Genomic DNA, 16,762 nt, shown 5'->3' with positions numbered 1-16,762 from the left:
AGAGAGAGAGAGAGAGAGAGAGAGAGAGAGAGAGAGAGAGAGAGAGAGAGAGAGAGGAGAGTGGGTTTCAGGGAGAGCAAACACATCACTAGAAAAGCCTTCAGTTTGGATTCCTCTGCAAGTGCCTCTCAGTGTAGCAAGTTGAGGTTCAAACCCAGGGCTCCGTCTAAACCGCCCTGCGTTTCTCCACCAAGATACCTCCTGGATGGCACCTAAAATGTATCCCCAAAGCTTACATCCTATCCTTCAAAGCTTCCTTGGGGTAGGAATATTTTTCACCGTACTAGATCATGAATATATTCTTGAAGCTGAGCACAGATACTCTACAAATAGTCCAGAACGTTCAGCCAGACCAGTTGGCCAGCAGGGAGCCATCATCCTGCAATCCTTCAATTTTTCACCCTTAAAAAAGTCATTCCAGGATAAATGGATGGCAACTTCGGCCAGCAGACAGGAGCTAGGAAGATTCAGGCATGGGTGATCGATCCTTCCAAGGCTGGAAAAACATTCACAGGCATTCCAGGAAGCCTTAGGAATGAAAGCAGAGGTGATATTCATCTAAAAGGAAGGCAAGTGGCTCAGTCGGCCCCCACCCCGTCCCCCCCTTCCCTCCAAGCAGCTCCCTGGTGGAACTTTTCCTTCCTGCTGGTGCTAACTGCTCTTCAAGAAAGTTCTTGTTTCTCAAGAGGCCCCTGGCTGGGTGAGGTGCCTTCAATTTAAGAACAAAAGCTAGCTAGCTTTCTCTCTCTCTCTCTCTCTCTCTCTCTCTCTCTCTCTCTCTCTCTCTCTCTTGCTCGCTCTCTCTCGCTCTTGCTCTCTCGCTCTGCTGTCTGATCTTCATTCTCATTTTCTCTGCCACTCTTCTCACTCTCTCTCTCCTATCTTATTTTTTCTCTCCTCCTTTCCCACCCCTCCCCAATTCCGTCTAACAAGCGCAGCCACAGGCCGGAGGATGGAGTAGCATTCCTAGGTAGTGTCTGCATAGCGCACACACCCATAGAGACTCACGCTCTGGACTTCTTCCTGTACAATCACCACCAGTTCTGCCACTGTGGTGCATTTGAGAATCTCTCCACAGACCTCCATTTGGGATTTGGGTCATGTGACCAGTCTGCGCCAAGGTGTTCATGAGATAGCCAGCTTGAAAACTTCTCCAGAGCCAACTACAGGAACACAGATTTCTGCCAGGCTGCTTGTGCGAAACCATCGTTCACTGGTGCTTGTTCTACTGGAAATGAAGTCCGTGCCTCCATGAGAGATTTCTAATGCAGGAAGAGGTATTTTTATGCCAAAATGGCAGCCGTGGATGTTATACCCTTGCCCCTGAAGAAGGCGAGCCTGTGGTTTCTTACTGACTCCCTGAGCATCCTCACCATGTTATTTCGTTCACGCAACTTCGCCAATACCATTAGTGGTAATTGCCATAATGAAACTCACTAAGACAAAGACACTTTGGCTTTACACACACACCACTCCTGGGCTCTGCTAAAGGAAGTTTCCAAGGTGCAGATGTATAAAAGAAGAGAAGAGATTTTGAAACAAAAGATAGCTTACTTCATAGGAAGTATCTATCAGGCACAGAGGGACATGGAGAGAAGGTTTCCGTATTCTGGCAGGTTCAGTCAGTGTTAACTACCTGGGAGCAACTCAGAGACACCATATAGGAGAACCCGTCGAAGAACTGCAAGCCAGGCTATCTAGCCACACAGTCCTCTGCACGGACTGTAACTACACAGTTTAAATATGAGCTGTTCTGCATACGTTCATCTCTTTGAACGTTTGCTCCCCAGCTGCTGGCTGTTTGGTAGACTTGTGGAACCATTAGGAAGTCCAGCCTTGCTGTTAGAAGTCTATCCCTGGAATAGGCCTTGAGGTTTGCAAGCCCAGCCCTCCCTCCTGTTCACTCTCTGCTTCTTGATTGTTGATGCAATGTCAACAGTCAGACTCTGGTTCCTGCCCCATGCCTTCCCCACCAGGATGAAATGCATCACCCTGAACTGTAAGGCAGGAAAATCTTGATGCCTTCTTCATATTGCTTCCTGTCAGGCATTTTGCCACAGCAGTGACAAAAGTCACCAATACAGCTGCAGTTCTTCACAAGGTTTCCAAATGTATTGACGTCACATGTGTGGGCCACCTCATGCTCCATCAGATAAGAAGAAGGCTGTAAGTCATTAACAAATTCACTTCTGCCTACCCAACCAAATCTCCCCTGGTTGGGCCAAAATGACTAGTCTTTCTATTATGGCAGCCACCCTCTGGAGAACAGTTAGTTTACTAGAACTTTAGCAACAAAGTTTGATGCAAGCAATCTTTGCCTCCTTTGTAATAGAAAAGAAAGTCCATTTCCAGAATTATCTTCCTATTTCTTTCTTCCCAGAGCTCTCCCCTTGCTATCTTTTCTTCACAGTGGTAGCAGCAACTACTGTCACTAAGGGAACAATTAAGAATAAAATGTCAGAACAGCAGAGATGCAGCAATGGAGTAAAAGCCCAGTGTTTGCACTGAACTCGAGGCAGTATTTCAAACACTGTCCCACTGTGTCTCCAAGGAAATGAGTTTGCTCTGATATCCTGCCATGGCTGTAGGGAGATAGTATGAGCCAAGTATTAAAAAATACCTTGGAGTAATTAGTAAACATGTCAAAATGCACTTTGTTGTTTCTACATGAAAACTGTAGCCCACAATTAATAATTAATATACCCTTGACCCCATTCCAAATCCTGCCCAAGCCTTTCTCTTTCAGAATTAAAGAAAAAAAATCAATTAGTCCTGTAGTTACCTTGGAATCTTTCTTTTGTTTACTTTGCAACTAAATCATACCATTCTAGAACCAGAAACCTGGTTACCATCCGGTTGTGTAAATTCTAGACACAACGAGGCGCAATGCATGTGTTAAGATTGCCTGCCTGGACTGGGGAGATGAGGTAGTAGGTCAAATGCTTGCCTCAGAAGTTCAAGGGCCTGAGTCTGGTCCCAGAACCTACTTTAAGAAGGAAGCAGAAACAGAAAGATTCTGGGTCTTGATGCCCCCAAGCCTGCTCTATTTGATAAATTCAAGACCGGCCAGTGATCCAGTTTCAAAAACAAACAAACAAACAAACAAAACCAAAGTGAATGGCAGGTGAGCAATGATACTCAGGGCTGTCCTTTGATTTCCATATGTATATGCACACACATACATACTCATATACACATACATAAACATAAACACACATGCATACCCACATACACACTTATTCACACACAATCACATATTCACATGCATTCACACATATACACACATTCACACATAGACACACGTATACATACACACATACATTCACACATATACACACACATTCACACATAGACACACGTATACATACACACATACATAACATGCACACACATACACACACATTCACACATACATGCACATACATACTCACACACATTCACACACACACACACATGAAAACAAACCCCCAAACATTATTTTCCCTGTGGAGAGGGATTGGTTAGTTGTTATATTGTTCTTTTCTTTTTCTATTACAGAAATGGCTAGTGAGGACTCACACCCAAAGTCACAAAGCTGGACAGGAGCTGAGGGTGATTCAGCAGTTAGGATCATTTATTGCTCTTGCAGAGGACCAGAATTTGACTCTCAGAACTCACATCAGGCCATCAGGCCATCAGGCAGATCACAACTGCCTGTAACTCTAGAGAAATAGGAAGCTTTTGAAGCTTTTGAGGATATTCTCTCTCTCTCTCTCTCTCTCTCCCTTATCCCCTCCTCCTCCCCCTCCCCTCCTCCTGGTCTTACACACATAATCACTCACACATTTAAAATTAAAAAAAAAAACAATCTTTATAAAAGAAAGTTTCCAGGCCAACACGGATGGCGTATTAAAACCCTGTCTTAAACAATAAGTTTGACAGACTTGCTGAACCACAGCACGCCATTGAATGGTCCCCCTTCAAATACGAATGACTTTATTCACTCAGTTGGGTTGGCTCTCACATAATTATTTACTAGCTATATAAATAGAAGGATTCAAAGAGAACTTATAGGACGAACATACAAAATAACCCTGAAACAGTAAACAAAACACACACCAGTCAGAGCAGCTGCTTCTAGTTTTCTTTGGGTCCAAAGATAGAACCAAGCAAATAAATAAGGATTCTATGATTTCCTCTTGAAATGGTGCTCAGCCCTCAGGGCATGGCATCTATTTGAAACCAACATCTGGTGGCAGATTTGGGGGTGCAGGCCTGAAATCTTAGCACTGAGGAGCCTGAGAAAGCCTAGCCTTTGAGTCTAAGGCCAGGCTGGGCTGCACAGTGAGATCCAGTCTCGAAAACCACCACCAACAAACAAAAACACAAGCCGGGCGTAGTGGCACACGCCTTTAATCCCAGCACTCAGGAGGCAGAGGCAGGCGGATTTCTGAGTTTGAGACCAGCCTGGTCTACAGAGTGAGTTCCAGGACAGCCAGGGCTACACAGAGAAACCCTGTCTCAAAAAACAAAACAAAAAACCCAACAAACAAACAAAAACACAAAACCCAAACCCCAAACAAACAAACAGCCAAAAAGCAAAACAGAACTATGGATGTCTTCTAAACTGTAAAGTAGCCATGAGTGATAACAAGAATGTTCAAAAGAGCTGGTGAGATGGCTCAGTGGGTAAGAGCACCCGACTGCTCTTCCAAAGGTCTGAAGTTCAAATCCCAGCAACCACATGGTGGCTCATAACCACCCATAATGAGATCTGAGGCCCTCTTCTGGTGCTACAGCTACAGTGTACTTACATATAANAAAAAAAAAAAAAAAAAAAAAAAAAGAATGTTCAAAAGGAGGGAGACAGAGAATAAAGGTGGAGAGGGAAGGTGTGGACCACATCAAGAACAGCCAGCAGCTCTAAAGGCTTCGATCAGAGGACTGAACGAGAAGATGGGGATGAGTGCTTAGACTGGAGCAATGAGCAGTAATGATGGTAAGATAGAGGAGGAGGAGGGGTGGAGCAGGAGGAGGGAGTGGAAGTTGAGGAGTGGAGAAGGAGGTAGAGGAGAAGATAGGGGAACAGTGGAGGAGTAGGAAGTGGGGCAGGAGGAGGTAGGGGAGGAGGAAATGATGATGATGATGATGATGGTGATGATGATGATGTAGACAAAGAATGGTACAAATGGGGCTCCCAAGGGTGTGTGGGGCTAAAGCAAGAAGATCCAGGAGGATACAAAGAAGAGATGGGATTTTATCTCAGGTCCACGAGAACTCCTGAAAGCTCCTAACTGCATATGGGTCAACATTCTTTAACATTTACCTGCTTTGTGGGCAAAAATGTCAGAGGCAAGGAAACATCGACCTGTGTAAATGAAAGCCATGGTTCCGGTCACAGGTGCTGGCGACTTGTGCGGGAATCTGAGTCTCTGTGCCTTGGGAGAGCCAAGCAATCACTGGGCATCAGTGGTGACCCACAGCACTTCCTTGTAGTTCTGGCTGGGCTCCTGGCTCTCTGCAGGAGACACCCGAACGAAATGATCAATTCTAGAATTTAGGGTTGTTTTACTACTTGTTGAAAATGATGTTACTAATTACTGAGGGAAATGGAGTCTCTCCTAAATAAGCAACCCTAATCTAGGGACGTTTGTGACATTATATTAGTCTCCCTTATCCCCATCCTTCTCTCTCCTCACCCTGTCCCTTCTCCCCTCTCCCCCTTCCCTCACCCTCTTCCTCTTTTGTCTCCCTCTCTGGAAAACTTAGGTTTTGGTGGCCATCAGCAAATTTGCTGATGAGGATCTGAGGGGCGCTCATTAGAGGACTTTACCCTGCAACAGTGAAGGGTAAGGACCCAGAGATCCTCCACAAAGCACAAGTGTCTGTCAAATGTGACAGCCCAGAGAGAAAGTGGGTGTGTGAAGAAAGAAATACCCAGTCACCAGGAAAACAGGGTCTTCTAGATCGTCACTGTCCATGGTTCCACTTTGAAGAGTGAACCACAGAAGCTGGCAATATCCAGCCCTTGATGGATGGGCTCTGCACACTCCCAAAGCCACTGAAGCTGCAGGCATTTCACACTGACTGCTAAAGGATTTTTGTACTCAGAAAAACCACCCTGGTAACAGATAACCATCATGGGCTATCTCAGACTAAAGCAGTAATGTGGCCCTGAGATGACCATATGTAGTTCAAAGTCATCATCTTCTAATGCTATTAATATGTTCTACTAAGGACACAAAGATATTGTAGGTCTCAGCCTTAACTTTTGTTACTATGGACAAAATATCTGACAATGGATGGACTGGAGCCACAGCAAGAAGTTAGTCTCTCTGTTCAGTTAAACCTCTTTGGAAATGGCTCAATGATGTACCCAGAAGTCTGTCTCCTGAGTGATTATAAATCCCATCAGGTAGACAATCGGGATTAACCTTCAAAATCCTCTAGCACTAAAATCCGATAGCACTAAAACTTGTGTTTACAGGGCAGGGCAGGGGAGATGGCTCAGTACACATATTTCAATAATTATGTCAGCAGCTCACAAATATCTGTAACTCCAGCAGCAGCAAGGGATCCAGGGTCACCTTCTTACCCTAATAGGCAAACACACACACACACACACACACACATACACACTCACACACACAGACACACAGGACCAGAGGTTAAAAGGGTTTCTTTGTGTATCTTAGGGGATGTAAAGAGGATAAGTTTTCTTTGCTCTAAATTCCACCTGGAGTGCACTATGTGACCCCTAGCCATATGTCTCAGGCTCCAGGACACATACCCAGACCATCTTAGCTTTGCTAGTGAGATGATTGCAACTCAGCTGCTCCAAGAGCCTATTTCTAGCAAGCTAACCAGGGCTGATGATGCTCTTGGTGTTCTGATTTCATTGTGAGAGCCAAGGGCCCATAGTAGAAAGCCTAAATGTCATTTCACAGAATTTACGGCATGGTTCCCAACCCTGTCCTTCCACCCCTACCATCTGCCCTTCCTCTTGCTCATTGACTCCTGGAGTGAATGTCCTTAGCAGGGTTTAAAACACACCACATATTGCCACAGTTGCTCTCCTTGCTTATGTTGAATCTTCCTAGAATGTTCCAGACTGCATTTGCTGTCTTATTTGATTGAAAGAACCACTATTCACACAGAAACGGTTTCAGTTGTTGCCTTACTTCCAAGAATAATACAAGCATAAATGTAATGTTCACAGGGGTGATACACCCAGAGGTGACACAAACAGAGGCAATGTACGGAGGGGCCACGCAAGCAAAGGTGATGCACGCGGTGCGGATGCGGACGCGGACAGAGGTGGCACACACAGAGGCAGTCAAGCTTTAGCCCCTGCTGTCTTGACAATACGAATCACATCACACTGCATTTAGTCATTTATTTAATTGGTTATTTGCCCACATGTAAATATTAGATGACATGTTAAATACCATATCTTATTTGCATTTAGTGTTCTATGTGTGCAGGCATTTTGTCTGCATGCAAATCTGTGTAGCACATGAGCACCTGGTGCCTTCATCTGCTATAGAAGGATGTATAATCTCTTAGAATTTCAGTTCTAAGTTCTCTTTGAACTACAGATAATTGTAAATTGCCATGTGGGTGCTGGGAATCAAACACAACTCCTTTAGAGAAGCAGCTAGCAAGTGGTCTTCAATGCTGAGCCAACTCTCTAGTGCCTTGTTTACATTTTATCTTTAACACATCACAGTACCTGCTAAATAGCACTTTTTAAAATAAATGCTGTCTTACTTAAGGTTTCTAATTAACTCAAGAGGTTTTCTAAAACAGCATGACCAAAATCAATTTAGAGAGGAAATGAATTTGTTTCATTTTATAACGTATAGTCCGTCATCCAGGGAAGTTGGGCAGGAACTTAAGGCAGGAGAAACCTGGAGACCAAACTAATAATTCAGAGGCCATGGAAGACTACTGCTTACTGGTGTGCTCAGCCTGATTTTTTATAGCACCCAGGACTACCAGCCCAGGGGTACCATCACCCACAGTAAACTGGATCAAATAGCCATCCATCAAGAAAATGCAGTACTGGCTTGTCCACAGGCCAGTCTGGTGGGAGCATTTTCTAAATCGAATTTCCTTTTTCCCCAAATGCCTCTAGCTTGTCAAATTGACATATAACTAGCCTGCACAAATGCTAGTTAAAATAACAGTAATTATTACACCATGGCTTTCCAAAGCAAGAATGGATTGTATCTTAAAGAATGTACAATACGACATTGTATAAACAGAACTGGGTAGCTATTGCCCATACTCAAAACCATTCAGGAGGCAGAGGCAGGGGAGTAACCCTAAGCCTCAGGCCACCCTGAGCTACAAGATCTCACAAACAAAGCAAAGATAAAACAAGGACTTAGTGTGTCCAGAGATTGGTTTAAATACTTGGTAAAGCAGTGAGGGGCAAAAAAAAAAAAAATCTTCAAATTGTGCAGGCAATGGAAAATTGAAGATCCTCAGCTTCAAGAGGATAAGATGTAAAAGGGACCCTGACTTAGTCACTGTTTTATTGCTGTGAAGACACACATGACCATAGCAACTCTTATAAAGGAAAGCATTTAGCTAAGTCTGGCTTACAGTTGCAGAGGTGTAGTCCATTGTCATTATGGTAGAGAGCATTGGGCACTCAGGCAGATGTGGTTGGTGCTGGAGAAGTCGCTGAGAATTCTACACCGGGAACTGCAGGAAACAAGGAGAGGGAGAGAGAGAGAGAGAGAGAGAGAGAGAGAGAGAGAGATCTCCTAGGTCTTCTTTGGGCTTCTGAAGCCTCAAAGTCCACACTCAAGGACACATTTCCTCCACCAAGGACACAGCTACCCCAACAAAGTCACACCTCCAAATCCTTCTGAATAGAGCCACTCCCTGCTGACTAAGTTTTCAAATATAGGAGCCAACGAGGACCCCTCTTATTCAACCACAGACCCTTACTGCTGTCCTCAGATCCTGAGTAAAATTGTACCACACACTCTATGACACCAAGATCTGGAACTTGAGCCAAAGGTTGTACTCCAGATCCATTCGGTTGCTGTGATAAAACATTCTGACCAAAAGCAAGGGGAGAAAAGGGTTAACTTGAGCTTCCAGGTCCCAGTCTATGATTAAGGGAAGGAATTGAAAAAGAAACCGTGAGGAACAGGGCCTTGCTTGTTCACTCACTCACAGGACCCTGCTGAGCTTGCTTTCTTACACAGTTGAGGACCATCTGCCTAGGGGATGGTGCTGCTCACGGTGGACATTCTCCAGCCTCTGCCTACCATCTCAATGTGGACGAACCAGGATTATGGATGTGTACTACCAGATCTAACTTTTGTGGGTTCTAGGGATTTGAACTCGGGTCCTTGTCCTTGGATGACAGGCAATCTCCCCCAGCCCCACTTTTATTTATTTCCTTTCTTTGAATTAGAAGATGATGGGAAACCAGAAACTTAGAAAAAGAATTCTGACCATCAATCCAACAGAAGGAAAAGTCAGTCTCTATGAGCAGAGCAGCAATTACAATTCAGTCTGTTAACTCGCTGCAAGAAGGAAAGAAGCTGGGTCTGCAGGGTTCTCAGCAGGGGGATGCTTTGAGATGACAAGAGCTCTGAGAAGATCACAGCTCCTAGGGATGTTTACATTTTAATACACACCAGCAAAGGGTTAATGTTTCTCCAAAATTAAAATCATTGTACAACCCTCCTCAGAATCCTGAATTTATCCTACAAAAAACCAGGCAATTTCAAAACCCATTATCGCTGGGCTATATGAATGGCTAGAGATAATTTAGAAGGTATCATTCTTGCCCATTAAGTAGCACTGAAAATCGCCAGGCCATTTAGCCAACCCCAGAATGCCTGTGTAGTATGATGCAATCATGTGATTCATATTGGTGATTAAGCAGTGTTGGAAACTCTATAGCCAGGGTGCACCTAGGAGGGTCCCTTAGACATCTTGAGGACTGAGCACTTCTCTTACAGGAGAAACCCTTCCTCCTCAGTAGCTGTCAGACACATTCTGTGATAACTCCAGATAGTTCACATCCATCTCTTGTTTTAATTACTAAATGCTGGATTTTCTAATCAGTCATGGCTTGGAGGCCTGAGCAATCTGCTCTCGGGTTCCCCGGGTAAATGATGAGTGACAACCAAGCATCTCTCAGGAGTCTGAGGGGCCGAGGGGATCTGCACAAAACAAAGATGCAATATTGGGCCTCTGAAGAATGCAGATGTGTGTGTGAGGCGGGGAGAAGAACTGATGAGAACATCTAAGGGAGCCAGCTGCCATTTTTGTGACCCCAGCAACATACTCTTCAGAAAGCAAGCTTGTTCTGGTGCTGAAGTGACTTCTTTTCCCACTCACAAAGCTGCCCTTCCCAAGCCCAGTGAATGCATTCTTAAGACTTATATATAGCTCTTGCTCTCAGAATGAAATTGTTGGGTGACAATAATATCATTGTTGTTCTCCTGTATCAAAGACGTCCTTCATGAGCAAAATCATGCTCTCAGGCTCGCGAGCCTCTCTGAAGTGCTCTTTCCTCAGGGTGTAATTCTACCCAAGGTCATTAGAGACGAGAGTAAAGCTTCCGGATGCCTTGAGTCAGGAGGCTTTGCCCTCCACATCTGAAGCAGAAAGGATAGGAGAAAGCCAGCTGTGCCTACTGATGGAGCTGTGTGCCTGTAGTTTCAACAGTTAGAAGACAGAGCAGGAGCACTGGGAGTTCAAGGTCAGCCTGGATATCTGTCTCAATGAAATCAATAATAAATCAAAGTGAAAGCCAGGAAAACGTTAAAACACACACACAGAGACACACACACACGCAGACAGACAGACACACACACACACACACACACCACACACACCACACACACCACAGCATCTAACAAGCTTCAAGAACCAAGAAGGATCATATTTTTCTTTTATTTATATTTTTGGTTATTTGTTTGGGGGGTGTGCATGAACATGCATGTGTGTTCAGTGTGTGTCTATATGTCTTAGTGTGCATGTGTGTGTAGTATGCATGCATGTGAGGTGTGTGTGTGGTATAGTCATACACATGTATGTATGTAACTATGTGCATCAGTGGGCACATGCGCTAAGGTCAAAGAAAGCCATTGAAATGGATATCCTGCTCTGTCAATGACCATCTCCTTCCCTCAGGATGACATTGGGATGGACATGCTGCCCTAATTCTGTCCATCTCATTCCCTTAGACATTGTCTCATTAAACCCAGAGCTAGCTTAGCAGACAGCAAGCCCAGTGAATTCTCCTACCTCACACGTGGCCTCTTACTGCTTTTTACATGGATTCTAGGGCACTTGAGTCTAGTGCTTTGATTTGAATGCAGTTGCTGAGCATCTCCTCAACCCTAATTTGCAACTTTTATAGTCTGAGTACATTTCTGATGATGATCACATGCACCCTTGTACCTTACTTGCTGCTCTGTTCCCAAGTCTCTTCTGTATTTCTAAATATCAGAGAAGCCCACATCTTCCTCCTGCCTGCCTTTCTCCCCAACCCATATTCTCTCCCGTGAGTGGCTGTTTAGCTATCCTCCTGGAAATAGATGCTATCAATATCTGCTCTCCCCTCTCTGGACTTCAGACTCACCCAAGCCAACTCCCATCTTTTCTTAGTTATCATCAAAGCAGAGATGGGAAGATTCCTGGGGCTCACTAGCCCACAAGACTAGATTCACTGTCTCAAAAATCACAATAGATTCCTCCTGAGGATTGACATCCAAATCTGTTCTGTGGCCTCTATACGTAAGCGCCTTTACACACACACACACACACACACACACACACACACATGTATGTCTGCACAGACAGAAAGAGAGAGAGAGAGAGAGAGAGAGAGAGAGAGAGAGAGAGAGAGAAAGAGAGAGAGAGAGAGAGACTGAGAAAGCACATTCAATTCAATGGCTCTAACATCTTGAAAGCTACTGAGAGTTTCCCACTAGAACAGACCTCCTCATCTCCATGAGAAATATTCTGTTCCTCAACCTAACAGGTAACTTTCCTTTCCAGGAGCTTTTAACTTCTGACTCATTGCTATGACTAAGACATGGGTAGAATTTCCTCTTTGTCTAACAAATTACTAAGACTTGATTGGCACAAACAATTCTAACTGTTCAATTTGATATAAGATTCTAGGTATGTGGACATGTTTCTGAGACTCTCATAGTAAGCCAAACAAGTCCTTGCATTACCTTTCCAAATCTGCTGTGTGTCTCTGAAATTCACCTTTCCCATCTTCATTTTCCCTGTGCTAGGGAAAAACCTTCCTTTCACCACTATGGACCTGATTGTTGTGGATAGCCCTGGAGCTAATTATATTTGATGTTAATTCTGCTCTCCTGTGAGTGGTTGCGAATGAGTCAGCACTCAGGTGATTTCCTGTAAACCTACCCCCTACCTTAGTTTGTAAAATAAAGGAGAGCTGATGATTGGGCAGATAAAAGGGAAGGTGGAGCTGAAGGTGGGGAGAGAAGAAGGAGAAAATGAAAGAGGGAGAGGAGGATGCAGAGGAGGAGGAAGAAGAAGAAGAAAAGTTGAGCAGAAGCACATGGCCTGGAGAAACCGCAAGTTCTAAAAGGTCTCATAAGATGGGAAAAATGGTAGTGTAGCAGTAGATCTGCCCAATCTAGGCTCACAGCATGTATTCATATTAGTTGAGTTGTGTTGTCATTGCTAGGGAAAATTTGGGTTGGAAATTTACTGCAATACCTGATAGCATTTATATCTAGCGTTTCGAGTATGTCCATTTGCAGGCTGCACAGTCATTTACTCTGATTTCTGACCCTCACTGTGGTTATTTAGAAACCCACTCTCAGAGTTATATGTATCCTAAGGCTAGCTCCTTGCATTTGAGTTACCAAACAGCATTGCTTTATATGGAAACTTCGCAGTATGCATCTAGCCATCATATAATGGACAACTGGTCTACCACAAACCATTAGCTATACCAACAAAGCAAACTGAGTTTTTTTCAGTCTTTCTTGAATGAGCAGGCTCATCATTGGTCATTGTCTTTTCATTCTTCCAAAAGCTAGATGATTCTTCCAATTTCAAAATTTCTTCTTTTGAAAAACGTACAAGTCCAACAAGCCCCCTCCAGTAGTCAGTACTTATGAGAAATGACAGCTGTCATTGCACAGTGGTGTGGCTGATATGTATTGGTGTTCTGCCCAAATGTATGCCTGTACAGCACTCCTGGAGTCAGAAAGAAACAGGAGGTCTCCTGGAAATGAAGGCAAGGGTATTTGTGAGTTGGTTGTACATATTGAGCATTGAATCTGGATCCTCTTCAAGAGCAGCAAATGCACTTAACCACTGAGCCATCTCTTCCCAAACTGCATATATTTTAGATCACTCTGTCTTAGAATTTCCTGATCTCTGTATAAATGGGAACCCATCTTTTTCATAGGCTGGGAGGCTGCTTGTCTTCTACCAGAGAGCCTGTAGTCTTTACTCCACATGCATGCTTTCTCTGAGGAGTTTGGGTTTCCTTGCAGGGAGAACACTCAGCAATACACTCTGATCTTCCATAATTCTCAGGATAAACATTTTATTTTCCCACACTAATGGGGAAGAGTAGATACCCAATCTTCCTTACTGTGTCACATTCTCGGGTTTTTAACGACCCGTCTTTAGTGGTTCCTGCCTATGCCCCAGGTTCTCATTCAAGCCTTTGATTCTCTTTCCATGCCCATGTCCCCCTCAGGCCAGACTTCCATGCAGAATGTAAAGAGAGGCTGGGAAAATGATTCAGCTGCTAAGAGCACTTGCTGCTCTTGCAGAGGACTTATCCATAACTCCAGTACTAGGGGATCAGACACAATCTTCTGGCCTCCTTTAGCACTGCATGCAAATGGTACACATACGTACACATAGATACTCACTCATACAAAATAAACACGGACAATTTCATCTAAAGAATAAGAGGAAGAGGGTTGGAATAAAACTATTATGGTCAATGAGTTAGATGTCCCAACTATTTCATTTTCTTTCTTAATGTGTGTGTGTGTGTGTGTGTGTGTGTGTGTGTGTGTGTGTGTGTGATGTGTACACATAGAGATATGGAACCATGCCACGGTGTGCATATGGTGGTCAGAGAGCATCTTCAAATCTCCATCCCCACCTTTCCCTTTGCTTTAGACAGACTCTCCTGTAGACTTGCTGAGGTATAAGCCAGGCTAGCTGCCCACAAAATTCTGGGGCTTATTTTGTCTCCACTTCACATCTTACCATAGGAACACTGGGAGTACAAATCTGTGGTATCACATGTTATCCTGGCTTTAGAGCTTGGGACTTCACAACTGCAGGCACATAGCCAATTCTTCACCCTTCGAGACACCTCTCCAGCCCTCTATTTTTCTAGTGTCAAGTTCTATCCTGCTCCAACTTGGGCAGTATTTGAGGAAAAGCAGAAATCTTGGCTTCCAAAGGCTGTCACTTCTGGGATCAGGGCCAGCTGCTTTGAAAAATGTTTCTGGACTATCACATGTTTTGGAAATGTTCTCATTGGTCGATGTCATGTCCGTCAGATTGCATGAGTGACTGTGATTAATACAAGTAGCCTTATATCAGTGTTCTGTAGCACTGGGGCCCCAGAGCAGAGCATATGGCTCACCAGCAGACTCTGCTATGTGGACTTCCCTTTGTTTTTGACTTTTAGGTAAATTACTTACTAGCAACTAGAGAGGAAGAACCCATCCTAAGCAAGTCAATTTCTTCAAATGCTAACACGCACATTCTTGGGAGTACATTTCTATTTGTCATTCAGATTAAAATCATTTAGTGCAGGGACTAGGGCCAAAGCTCAGTTAGTAGAGCACTTGGCTAGTATGCAGAAGGCCCTGGGTTTGATTCTCAGCAACCCACCACACAGGGCATGGTGGTGCCAGTGATCCCAGCATGGGGATGTGAAGACAGGAAGATCTGAAACTTAGATTGTCCTCAGCTATATGAGAAGCCACGTTGAAGCTACAGGATACCTGTTTTAAACAAACAAACAAAAAAATTAAATAAGCTAACAAGCAAACCCTTCGATGCACAAGGAAGGAAGGTAATACTTAGGTCTTCATTCCCCCTTTGGGCTCACTCTGAAAACTGCACTCAGAAAGGAATTGTACCAAATCCAGGAAATAAATGTGAAGAGTCCCGAACCCCACTTCTGTTGTTAAGAGTCTGCTTGGCCATTTGTCCCTTAACCCCTCAATTTCAGTCCCCTTTGTCCCTTATAATTATACATGTTTGAGCCATATAATAACCTGACACCTACCCGAAAATACTATCAGAGCGGGAGCCACAGGATGGTCATGGGTATTTTCTATGGTTGGTTGGGTTAGTTTGGGTTTGGTTCTGTTGTTGTCAGTGAGCGAAATCGAACCCAGGGCCTTCCAGATGCTACAAAAGCACTGCTCATCACAGCCATTTTGACACAGTCTCATGTAGCCTAGGCTAGCCTCAAACTTGTTATATATATGAAGTTGGTCTTGCATTGATCATCTCTCTACCTCCACCTCCCACATCCTGGGATCACAGGTGTTTGCCACACCATCCCTTCCCAAGGCTCTGAGCACCTTAAGAAGCATTGGGACACTGCACGTATGCCTGCTTTAAGTCTAAGAAGAGCCTTTCACTATTGCAGTTTTCGAGTCCACTTAGAGCAACTGGCAAGACACGGATATCCTGCCCCCTTCTGCTCGAGCTTCTCAATGGTAAGTTCTGGAGTAAACCCTTGAGTGAGGCTTCTGAGCATGCTCCAAGGAGCCCACCAGTTTGTCCCCACCGGGTGACCTCACTGGCCTCACAGTTGCTCTTCTCTGTGCTCCCTGCTGCAGCTTCCCAGGATTCCTGGGATTCCTGGGATTCCCAGAATTCCCAGGATTCCCTGGATTTTCTAGATTGCCATTGCACAATGATGACTTTTTATGCCCCCATCCTCCTGCTTCCCAGCAAAATTAACAGCAGCTCTTCAGGCCACTTTCTGGTGAGCTTCCCTGGCAACCCAACAGATGGATCTGGATCTACTGCCCATATCCTTCCATCTTTGAACCAGCTCTGCTCTGGGCATCTTGCAGCTGCCATCATAACCTTCTACCACCATGCTTCAGCAGAGCCTGAATTGTGGCTTAGGGGAAACCTGCCTTTCACATCTGTTCCCCTATTGCTTCTTCCATCCTAGGATCCAGAGATTTTCTTGTCATCCCCTCGTAGATAATTCTCTATACATCATTTCCTTAAAAATATTAATAGTATCATCAGAGGTGGGTGTGTCTGTGGGCAAACATTCGAAGGCACATGCATAAAGGCCAACAATTAACTTGGTGAAGTTAATTCTCCTTTCCTTTCACCTTTACTGAGTTCTAGGGTTCAAACTCAAGTCGCCAAGATTCTGCAGATCTTAAAAGCCCCTCCTTTCTAACTCTTTACAATAGATCTTCTGTTAAGTTAGTATGCAAGTTTGTTTTCTGATTGAACCCTGGTTGATAGTGCTGCTCATTTGGATTCACCTGATTTAGCCACAGGCATCTACAAGGGAACCAAGATCAGTAATCAGAGAAACACACCCCACTTACCGACCGAGCCTGGATTCGTGTTGGAGACATCCAGACTGCATGCCTGAGACCTGGAGAGAGAAGGATATTCCCAAAGGCAAACTGTGGGTGTTTAAGTTAGGAAAAGCCCCAAGCAGCACATGCAGAGGAGAGCATGCACATGCTGCAAGGGAGACACCAGAACGGAAGAGCACAGTTGACAAGAACTC

This window comes from Mus caroli, chromosome 9 (assembly GCF_900094665.2).
Source record: "Mus caroli chromosome 9, CAROLI_EIJ_v1.1, whole genome shotgun sequence".
Lineage (NCBI taxonomy): Eukaryota > Metazoa > Chordata > Mammalia > Rodentia > Muridae > Mus > Mus caroli.
The sequence above is the reverse complement of the archived record's forward strand: the minus strand, read 5'-3'. Positions refer to the sequence as shown.